This window comes from Myodes glareolus, chromosome 8 (assembly GCF_982192425.1).
Source record: "Myodes glareolus chromosome 8, mMyoGla1.1, whole genome shotgun sequence".
Classification (NCBI taxonomy): domain Eukaryota; kingdom Metazoa; phylum Chordata; class Mammalia; order Rodentia; family Cricetidae; genus Myodes; species Myodes glareolus.
The window spans coordinates 24,906,304-24,917,874 of NC_142033.1; the positions used below are offsets into that span (position 1 = coordinate 24,906,304).

Sequence of the window (11,571 nt, forward strand, 5' to 3'; positions counted from 1 at the left end):
CTTTGGCTTAAAAAGCTTCACTATTTAAGCAAAGAAAATGGAATCATTGTTTGATCACAATTAAAACGATGAATATAAGAATGTGTAAAAATATTTTTTTACTGTAGCATGGCTATTTGCAATAAAAGCTATATATTTTATGAGATAAATTTGTTATATTAACATATTAATAATAGATTAGAGATCTTTTTTCATCAAAATTAGAAATAAACATCTTAATAAAACAATGGTTATGAAACCACAGTGAAGGCTAATCCTCAGTTACAATATCAGACTATTAGAAAACATTAAATATAAACAATGAGAAATGAATGCAAACAATTCATTTTTTATAATTCTATATCAAAGAGCATTACATTAATTTTGTGTATCATTTTCTTATTAGGAAGGTACTCTAGTTAAAGTCCTATTGATGTGCTAAAACACTGAAAAAAATAACTTTTGAAGGAAAGAGTTTATTTTATATAACAGATTACAGTCCACTACCAAATAAAGACAGATTCAGAATTCAAGGCAAAAACCTGGAGCCAGAAACTGAAGCAGAGGGCATGGAGGAATGCTGCCTCATGGTATGATTAGCCTGCTTTCTTGTACATTTCAGGTCCATGTGCCCAAGGATGGTCCCACATGGTACATTATTTTCCCCAACCTCAACTATCAGTCAAGACAATACTCCAAATAAAATTACCTTAAAGGTATTGTGGGGTTTTGTTCCATTTAGTCAACGAACTGGTACAGTAAGCCCTAGGTCATGGACTTGTTGGTATGTTTGACTTCTTAAAAGCTGAGGAGTTGTGTACTCTTTTACATTCTGGTTCAGGTGATTGGACCCCAGCTCCCCTAGACAGAATGAAAGGACACAGTAACTGGTTTACAGTAGCATATAGTCTATATCAGTAAGTGTTTATCTCTATTTTATACCTAAATTAGGTCTTGAGACACTTTAACGGACTCATGTGGTTTCATATAAAAAAAAAAGTTGCCCAACATGGGGCATGGGCCCAAACAGACCTAAAAAAGCTTTTAAAAGTTTTTGTAAGTGCAAGAAAAAGAGAACCAACCTGGCTACATAGTCTCTCATACATTATACAAAGATGTATCTCCAGACAACTGTCCAAATGGAGCCAGCCACCAATCACCATGAACGGAGTCACATGGCACATTCCAACAGTCTCTTATACTGATCTCTTTAAAGAGTCTCCAGTCACTGCCTGTATGTAAGAGAGCACAGTTGCAGGCTGGAGGGCACAGCAAAGTCTGAAGCTGTATGTCAGTTTTAGCATTTACTCATACAGACAAGAAAGGATTGTGGACCAACTGCATGCTACCTGGTGGCAGCATGGACTCCAGAGTTGGGGTCTAAGTGTGACTCTTCTGGGTACTTCTACCAATTTGGAAAACCAAACAGGGCAGAGCTGGCAGTCAAAACGATCACTTTGGTTCTAGCCATGCCCAATTTCCAATTCACAGTTGTGATAAAAAATGATTACAGATAAACAATAAAGACAGATTCAGACAAAATGCCTCTAAACAAGTCACAATGTCTTTAATAAATATGCATAGGCTTGGGAGAAAGAGGATAAAGAATCGACAGAGTCATAGATTAAAAGAAAAATTTGTTTTTATTCTACTGCATGGATTGACTTTGTGGGAGCCTGGCTTGTTTGGATGCTCACCTTTATATACCTGGATGGAGGGGGGAGGACTTTGGATTTCCCATGGGGCAGGGAACCCTGACTGCTCTTAGGACTAGAGAGGGAGGGGGAGCTGGGGAGAGGAAGGGATAAGGGAATCGGGGAGGAGGTGGAAATTTTAATATATAAATAAATAAAGAAGAAAGAATAATTTGAAGAAAATAAACTGAGGTTTTAAAAAGAAAATAGAGTAATAAAAATTTACAATAATCTACGTAAAAATGAAAAATACACAGAGAGTCTGAATTAACATCTTGAATTTACCTATTTCTATTCATTTGTGTATCACCACATGGCTGTGACTTACCGGCAAGTTTCTGGCATGTTTCTCCCAGGTGGCGGCTGCACAGCTTCTCAATTCTTTTTAAATTTGGTATGTTCTAGACATGATGCTTACTTTCTGAGAAAATCAATTTGTTTAATTCCCATGAACTACAGAGCCCAAAATCTACTGAATGGGGCTGTAAACAAACAGACACCTACGGTAAAGGATAATGAATGCAAGCCACACAATCTTGCACAAGGTAGTAGGAAAGAGCAAACAAAAATCTCTTCCAACAAAGAAGTGTCAGAGGAAGGCTTCTCAGAGGAGGTGGGGATATGGCAGGTTTCATAGGCTGAAAAAATACCATGGAAGAAGGACTGTTCTCATCAAAGTCATGGAAGGTTGATATGGTTTCTCATGACTGAGGATTAAGCAGCAAAACCTTCAAGGAAACTTCGTAAATTGACTTGAAACTTGGTCATTCTTTTCAGGAAATTGATTGTTTGTTCCCAAGAAATAGATTTTCTTAGATTGCCTTTCTCTTGTCTCTTCTTAACATTTGGTACTGACGATGTGGAGGGAAGTTCTTCAGATGTGAGTCAGGAGAAAGCCGAGCATATGTTCTTGCCTGGAGTGAAGAGATACAGTCACTCATGGCTTTCCAGTGTGCTGCAGGCCAGGGATGGGGGCTGCAACCAAAGTTCTCATGGCCCATTCGTCTAGAAATTGATTAGTGCTTTCTTGCAAAATGAATCCCTCTGGAATAACTTTGTGAATCTGAGATCATTTTAGGTGACCTTAGAGACCTTATTCTATAGTTATCTTAATTTATGCCCCCCTTCTGATAGTTGATAACCATGTAACAAATGCATTTCACCAGTCACAGAAAGAAATGCCTTATGTGGAGCCTCAGTAACTTTTTCCATTCCCTTGTCATCATCCTTACTTAGATGTTTGAAAACATTTTGGGTATTTATGACCTGTCTTCCCAGTAGGCATAGAGTTGGGATCTACGTAAGGGCAAGATGAAGAAGGACTCTAAAACAAAATCCCACACTAGCTCAGAACTGAGTATAATAAAGGGTCATATATTTAGAGGTAGACTCACAGATCAGAGTTCTCTGCACCAATGGGGAAACTGGAAATGAATCCAGCAGCCAGGAGAAAGAGCGAGCACATGCTTTATAGCAGCATTTATAGTATAAGAGGCCATGCCCAAGTGGGCTGGAAACTTAAAGGCTACTGGCTAAAAGAGTTCCTACAGCAGGGAATGAATAGTTTTATAGAGAACTTTTGTTAATAGAGGACAGGAGTGACATATATAAATGCACTAGAGTAAAATATGTATTTCATACATAAAATTTAATAGGTTGGAGGTCATATATAGACTGGGTGGCTCCTAAAATCTTGAATGTAAACAAATGAATAAGTCAATAAAATTGCATCCATAGTGGAATGGAAGGCAAAAAGGAATTCAGGACTGAGTTTAAAAAATCTCAGTTCAATGCTGTGCTAAAAGCATGTATTGCATAAATTTATAATTTTAGATTATTTTTGCTTCATTTGAGTGCCAAAAGGAATTTTTTTCCTATGAGGCAATGAACAGTGTGAAAGAAGAGGTACTGGTAGCTTTAAAGAGAGTGTTTTTTTTTTGGCTTTTGTAGAACAGAATTGATGATAAGAGTACTACAAAGCTGAATTGCAAAGGATGGATAAAGATTCTAGAACACCACAGTCAATGTCCACAGATGTTAAAGATAGGGGACCAACAAGTTTTATCTGACTGCAGCAAGTATGAAGCCTGTTAAATCTGAGGTACCTATGATGGAAAGAATGATTATCCAGTAAGGGTATTTACTGACTTGTCTAACAAGTTTGTTTAATAACAAAAACCTTGTTTTCAGCTACTTCAACAGAAAATTATGAGTTACCTCACATTTCACTCAGGTTCTAGTTCTCAGACCTACAGCACATTTATTAAGGAGTAGGTGGAGCTATATTATATAAAATCACCAAAACATCAGAACAAAAGTACATTTCTGTCTCTGTCTGTCTCTGTCTCACTTTCTGTGTATGTGTATTCTCTATAGTCACTCATTGCAACATGAGGGTCAGCTTGTTGGGTTTCTGTCCCACCCGATACCCCACAGTAGACAAGTCCCAAAGAAAGTCACACAGAGGTCTCCATAAGATTATAAACTGATTGACCCATTAGCTCAGGCTTCTTATTAGCTCTGGTAACTTATATTAACCCATTGTCCTTATCTATGTTAGTCACATGACTCAGTACCATTTTCAGCAAGGCAGGTCACATCCTGCTTCTTCCATGATCTGAGCAGGAATGGCAAGGGAGCTTCCTGCTTCCCAGAATTCTCCTATTCTTATTGTGCCACCTGGCTACATAACTAAAAGGTGGATGTAACAGGAATAGCCTACTAATTGCAGCAATGACAGTATTAAATCACAAACGGGAATCTGATAGTCAGGAGTTACTGTTACCAGAATACAACTGCCATTTTCTATTACCTCATGTATAACACAGTTTTCAAGGTCTCATGTTTTATCTCTTGAATACATCATGGCTAGAATATGTTGTTGAGGTCTCAAAAACTTAATTACATACATGAGAAATAAAGCTTAAAGTTATAAAGGTAGGGACTTAGAAAGGATCTTGGAGAAGGGAGGGACATCTATGAAAAAAACATAGTGAATGAAAAAAATTATTTTCAATTAAATTTACATATATTTTGTTATTTTTCAATCTCAAATTCTTACACTGAAGGCTGTAAACAGAGATTTACAATAACATGTCAAGTTGAATATATCAACTTGGGTTCGGGCTGTCTTTCATAAATTAATTCTCATTTGGAGGAATTATGTATGTTCTCAACCTAATACATAGGTATGAAGAAAAGAACCAATTGACATGAAGCAGTAAATATTAGTTGTTAAAATGCGCAGACTCTTGTTTTAGATGAAATGATTAAGATGAGGTCCACTCATAAATAATGGAGATTTGATATCTATCTCATTTTACAATAATCTAAAAGATTAAATTCTACTTCAAGACTACTCTGATATTACCTAAGTGTGCTAAAATTATAGCTATTCATGACAGACTGAATATTCAATACTGTATAAAATTTCTCTCTGTTGTAAGAATGTGGGAATCTATAAGGCAACATGTGAGTAGGGGTAAAACAATGAGTGTGTGAACATGCATAAAACCCTGAACAAAACAAGACTTCACACAGGACCTCTCCTTAATTTGGTAAGATGTTTTGGCAGTTTATAGAATTCATGGATGCAATTCTTTATACTTATTCTCTGCTAAAAAATATGTCAAAAAGTAACATGACATAATCCATAAGGTGAGAAGAATATGCAACAAAAGCAGATCTTCCTATTGTTTCAAAACATACCAGCCTCTAAGAAAGTCCACATAATGGGAACTCCAAAATAACTCCACTCAGCTTTTAGAACATTGTATAGAAACATAATTATATTTCCTCGTGTGATAGATTATACCACTGGTAATCACTTTAATAGTGACTGTTCTTTCTTTTCTGGAGTTTGGACTATATTACTAAAAGTTCTACATCTGTTCAGGATACTGATTTTCCATTGACCAACCCCATATGGAATAATCTAGGTCCTATCAGCCTCCAGGCAACTAGGTAGCATACAAAAAGAAACAGCACTTTGAAAATTACAAGGGTTTGTTTTTCCAGTGTTGGAGAGTAATAATAGGAAAGGAAATAAGACTTAAATTTCATAGTACTACTATTTCACATTGAATATATTTTTAAGGAATCTAGTTAGTTACAGATGACAAAATTTTACATTACATTTTTGTGACTGAAAAACAGTTATGCATGCATCTTACATTAAAAATAGACAGGAAATTTCTGCAAAAAACGCTTGTATTCAACTAATTCAGATTTCCCAGTTTTCAAAGGAATAATTAAGCTTCCCAGAAGAGTTCAGACATATTTTCTCATATAAGTGTACTAATAAATTTCACAGACTCCAAAGACTGATAATTTCTTAACAAATGTCTAGAAACTTGTTTGACTATAATCAGTCTTAAAAGCGAACATTGCAACATTGAATATATATATATATATATATATATATATATTTAACACACTTATATTTAATACTACAATTAATTACTATTAAATATGTATGGAGTAATTGAACATTGAATATCATTGGCTTCTTGTTGGATAATTGCTGGACAAATCAATTATTCAATGAATTTATCACTCTTTTCAAAAACACTTAATAGAACTCATACTCTTTAAAATAAATAGGTTAAGTTGGTATCTATATTTAATAGTTTTTTGCAGAGTCTAGTGATTATAGAAATATAGAATATATACTTAGCTACATGAATTATTCACTTTTCATTATTACAGTATTTTTTTCTTATACTCTGCACATTTTTAAGCTGACCACTTCAAGGTCTGGATATATAGCAATGTGTTTTACCCAACCAAAAAACATTGTACAAATTATAGGTGCCAGCTTCTTAAAATATTTTATGAGATTGTTAAATCATAGGTTAGGCTAATAATTTTCAGATATCTTTATTGCAGTATCCTTTTTGCTCATAAAAGTAAGTTGATTTCATTTTAAGTATTATGTACTTTTGAGCATTTACTTAAAATTTAAATCTTTGTAGAATGTATGGTTTATAAAATTTAGTTTCTTACTATATTGAGTAGAATAGGTACTAATTTTTAAAGTAGGAATTTATGAAAATTATATTCGATATTTTAAATCCCCATATGTAACAAATACCAAAATAAACATTCTTATTATCATTTTAAATGCATATATTTGCATGCTTTATTTTTTAAATATTAGAAAAAAATAACATTTGTGAGAAATCATTGCTATTGTATAATATTTTCATAAGAAATAATTTTGGTTTTAGATTCTATAAAATCTTTGACATGATTTCAACTGATTGATTGTTTCATAAAAATGGCTTCTTAAACTCAAGTTGTTGAAGACCCTGGTACTGCATTCAGCTTCTCTAGATTAATCATTAAAATCCCTAGACATTAAGATCTCCCTCACAGTTTTAAGTACCTTTTGGCATGTTGAATACCACATTCACTAGTTCTGAATAAAAGAGTATGAAGGGGTATAAGAATATTGAGAAGTTGTTTATCACAACAACCATCATTCTTTATATAACCTTCCTCATCCACTTTACCTCTGATAATCATTGTTAACTGCTCACTTAGAAGAATCAAAAGACACCTAGAAGATGAGCTTCTGGGAATGTCAGTGAGAATTTAGCTTTATTATGTTAATTGATGAAGACCTATCTTAATTGTGGGTGATATCATTTCCTGAGATGGGCATACTGAACTCCATAAAAAAGGAGCAACTAAACCAAGCATCTGAACTCAACACTCTCTTCTTTTCTAGAGTAGATTTGATGTGACTATTGTTCTTTAAAAGAATATGATGATGGGATGTCCCGAGCGGCTCACAGAGCAGCTTCTAGTCTGACAAGGATGGCTGTGGGTCCCTGTAAGATTTCCAGGGTAGCAGCCCCACGCAGCCGGGGGAGTCAGGCGGGCGGTTACAGCGGATAAAAGGCTCACAGGACATAGTATTATTTAAAGAAGAGGGAGATATTTATTGCTTAAAGAAGAGGAAAACAGAGAAACATAAGAGAAACATAGAGAAAAACAAAGACACATGTACACACAACAAGAGACAAACACACAAGAGAGAGAAAGATGGCAGCGGGGGAGGTCAGAAGTGGCTGGGGTGGGTGTGGTTAGTCTTTAAAGTGACCACAAAGGAATAACATTCCTGGATCCTTTTTATAATAAAAAGTAGAAGGTCAGACATTACAGTTTGAAGAAATTGGGGCGGCGAATTCTCAAGACTGCTTCCGGCTGATTTGTGGGCATCATCTTTGTGGGGGGTGAGGGAGATCCGAGAGAAGCTGGGTGCTGGTCACATCCTGGCATAGGTTGTCTCTGCTCCCGATAGGACAGGTGTCTGTGGCATGGAAATGTCTGGTCTCTCTTGTACCTGGTTAGGGTATTGACAGAACAGAGGACAAAGTTAAATTGTATAAATATACAATATATATATATATATATATATATATATATATATATATATATATATATATATTTATATATATATATATATTGTATTAAGAACTCCTTGGGTTTGTAAAAACAGAAATTATAATGAAAAGTTTTTTTATTTGGTGAGACAACCTAGCAAAACCTCTTAGCTATCAGACTGTCAGAGATCTTTGAGAAGGATAAGATTTTACTTGAGTTACTGATTAAAAAGTGACAGAGAACTTACTTGGTTGGCATCTAGAGCTACTCTTTTGGGTCCTCCCTGGTCGCTGAAGATTGCATTTGACCTTTGTTGTTTAATGTAGAGCCTGCCAGGCTTTTGAAGACCCTGTGGACTAAGAAATCCTTAGGAAGACAGGCCTACTTTACCCTGGGCAGCTAGACTGTCGATTCCAGTGATTTTGTCCACATTTGGAGGTCTCCAGTTTAGGTGAAATGCGGCGCGCTTCCTGTCCGGCAGGAATGAACGCCACTAAAAACGAGAATTCCTTCCCTGTACACGTCTTTATTTGGAGCATTCCGTTGAGGAAAATTGGGCTCGCCGGTTTATCCTGTGCGCCCTGCCTCACCTCAGGCATCGAACTCGCACCGCCGGCCATGAGCCTTTTCCAAGCTCCGGCGAGGGGGGGCATCCGCCCACCCATGGAGGGCCCGGTTAGGGCCGCAGGGGGCCCCAGTCTCAGACCTTCCCAGGGGCCGGGGAGTGACGAGCACTCAGTACGTGGCCCCGCCGGTGAGCTTCCTCCACCCGCCCATGTTGCTATGGAAACGCGGTTCAGAGTTTGGCCCCTCTTCGTCTTTAGGTCTTTAGCACCACGCAGCTTCGGCCTCTGCCTCCCGAGTGCTGGGATTAAAGGCGTGCGCCACCACCGCCCGGCCACTTCCTCAATCAAAATTAAAATTTTCTGTACGTGAGAGCCAGAGACTGAGCTCTCTTAACAAAATTAGGCGAAAATCACCTCCAAAAGCTGTGTGGCTCTTTAAGAACAGGAAAGGCAGTCTTCAAGCATGATCAAACTCACCTCCCTACGAGACTGTTGCCCCGAGTCTCTAACAGCGAGTACGGAGGTGGACAGAAAGGGAGCGGAAGCCGCGGTCTCCCGTGCCCCATCGTCCTCATAGTCCCGCCTTAGTTACCTCGCCTTTTTTGCTGCTGTTCACACTCCTCCTGCACTGAACTTAAGGGATTTTTCTTCCCCGTTGCTTTCTGTACCTTCTTTCAGATACCTTAACTTTGATTCTTTCTATTTTCTTTTCTTTTTAGGCCTATACTTTTTCCATTCTTTTTCCTCCCCTTTCTGGAGGATTTAACTGATGTCACTCACCGCTCCACGTGGCAGAGTTCTGAAATTCACGGCTCTCTGTGTCCTGGTGTCTGATCTCAGCTTTTTCTCCCCGGGCTTTCAGCACGTTGCTGGGCGCTTCCTTCTCAGGGTCCCCCGGCGTAGTTGTCAGGGTCCCTTGGCGTCCCGGGGTTTCGAGCACCAGTTGCGGCGCGCATCCTAACCAGCAGGAATGAACGCCACTAAAAACGAGAATTCCTTCCCTGTACACGTCTTTATTTGGAGCATTCCGTTGAGGAAAATTGGGGGAAGGGAAGACAGAGCAGGGACAAGAGAAAGCTTAGAGAGAGGAAGTAGAGTCCAGAGGCAACTGCTTTTAAACGGTGGAGAGGCTTGAACACTGTCCTGATTGGTTAATGCCATTCTGCTGGTCTGAGCATGTGCAAGCAAGGGTGCAGGCAAGGGTGCTCAGCCCCACATGGCTAAGCCAGGTATACCTCCAAACTGCAGGACCACCTGTGCCTCCAGGTGGCTCCCAACAGTGAAAGGCAGTTTTTGCCCAATGGTCAGCGCTTGGCAGTCGAAGCAAACTGCAGATGGACGCTGGTCTTTGACGGTTTGTCTTATGTCTTCTTGGAGGAAACAGAGTGCTTGCTAGGAGCCAACCTGTCTCCTTTCGTTATGAAAAGTTTTTTAAGTAATTAAATATTGCATTCCCCAGATCTCTGAGCAGTTGAGGGCTGATTATTAGGTATAGCTGCAGTATAGAATCTGTCTGGAAGGTTGGGTCTGAGTTTGACTGTATTGACTCTTAAAAGGTAAGATTCACATTTGTAAAAAAACAGACAGAAAAAAAAAACTGTTTGTAACATTAAGATTAGTGGCAGAACTGACAATGGTAGAAAACAGCTTAAAAGTACATACCAGTTTAAAATATGAGACTTATGATTTTGTAGTCTGAAATGAGATGAAATGAACAATCATTATACATAGAAAGATTGAACAGGAATTAGGCAAACTGCATGCTTCTGATGGGCCCTATCAAAAAGCATGTCACCATGCAAAACACCTGTAATCAGAGTTAAGGAGAGGATTTCAGTAAACACAGAAGATGGGGTGGGGAAAGCAGGACATACATAACAGTGGGAGAGCTTGGTCATGTGATCTGACTCTCAGTGAGTCTAGCGATAAAGTCACCTGACCCCAATGAACATGGCGGCGGCCACGTGTTGTGGCTTGAATGGAAAAACCACTGGAATTTTAAAAGCTGGGGGCCGCCTGGTTGTTATCCAGAGTCTGAATCGTGAAAAACCCACATAAACAGACAATTTAAGGCATATTTAGGCTGGTACGACTTGCTTTCCCAGGTTAAGACCGTGAAAAACCTGCAAAAACTGTGGCATCTTGAGCCTATGGGGAACGGCTCCCCATTTAGGTGAGATGCAAGCAAACATCCAAAACATGTGCCCAGGCGTCTGAGGTGCCCATGTGGGATGCTATCGGCTGAACCGGATCGGCCAATTACGTCCGCAAGAAAGATAGGAAGGAAGAAAAGACTGAAATAAAGAGGAAGAAGGCTGGGAACCCCAGGTTTCCAGTTGTGGAAATGGTGGGAGCTGGCCAGGCCAGCTGTCCCAGTCACGGGCTTAACAGAGGATGCAAGTCGTAATGAACACCAGCGACAGGGCAGAGAAGTACCCCTCCCCGAGCCCAGAAACACCAGGAGGACCGGTCAATCCCGGGTTAAAAAGGCTCAGATAAGCTGGCTGGAGTGAGGAAACTTACAATTAGAAGCCAGTGTTGTTTGTAGGAATGAGTTCAGGCAGTTGGAACACGTGGGTCGGTGTTGAGAAGTCCTCGGTTCCAATTCAATCCCGGAAGTTGGAGCGGGTGAATTTCTCGAGTCCGCGACACCAAATATTGTTCTTTAAAAAGAATATGATGATGGGATGACCCGGGCGGCTCACAGAGCAACTTACAAGGATGGCTGTGGGTCCCTGCAAGATCTCCAGGGTGGCAGCGCCATGCGGCTGGGGGAGTCAGGCTAGCGGTTACAGCGGATAAAAGGCTCACAGGACATAGTAAATAAACATAAGGGTAAACATTTATTACTTAAAAAGAAATAAAAAAACAGAGAGACAGAGATAGACAAATATAAAGACATAAAGACGTAGAAACAGAGAGAAACGTGTGCACACGACAAG

The 11,571-nt window shown here is 38.9% G+C and overlaps 1 pseudogene; it reads right to left on the bottom strand.

The window, feature by feature from the left end:
- Positions 1 to 8,605: 8,605 nt before the first annotated feature.
- LOC148121138 (Nuclear RNase P) lies at positions 8,606 to 8,833 on the bottom strand (annotated as a pseudogene).
- Between the last annotated feature and the right edge of the window lie 2,738 nt (positions 8,834 to 11,571).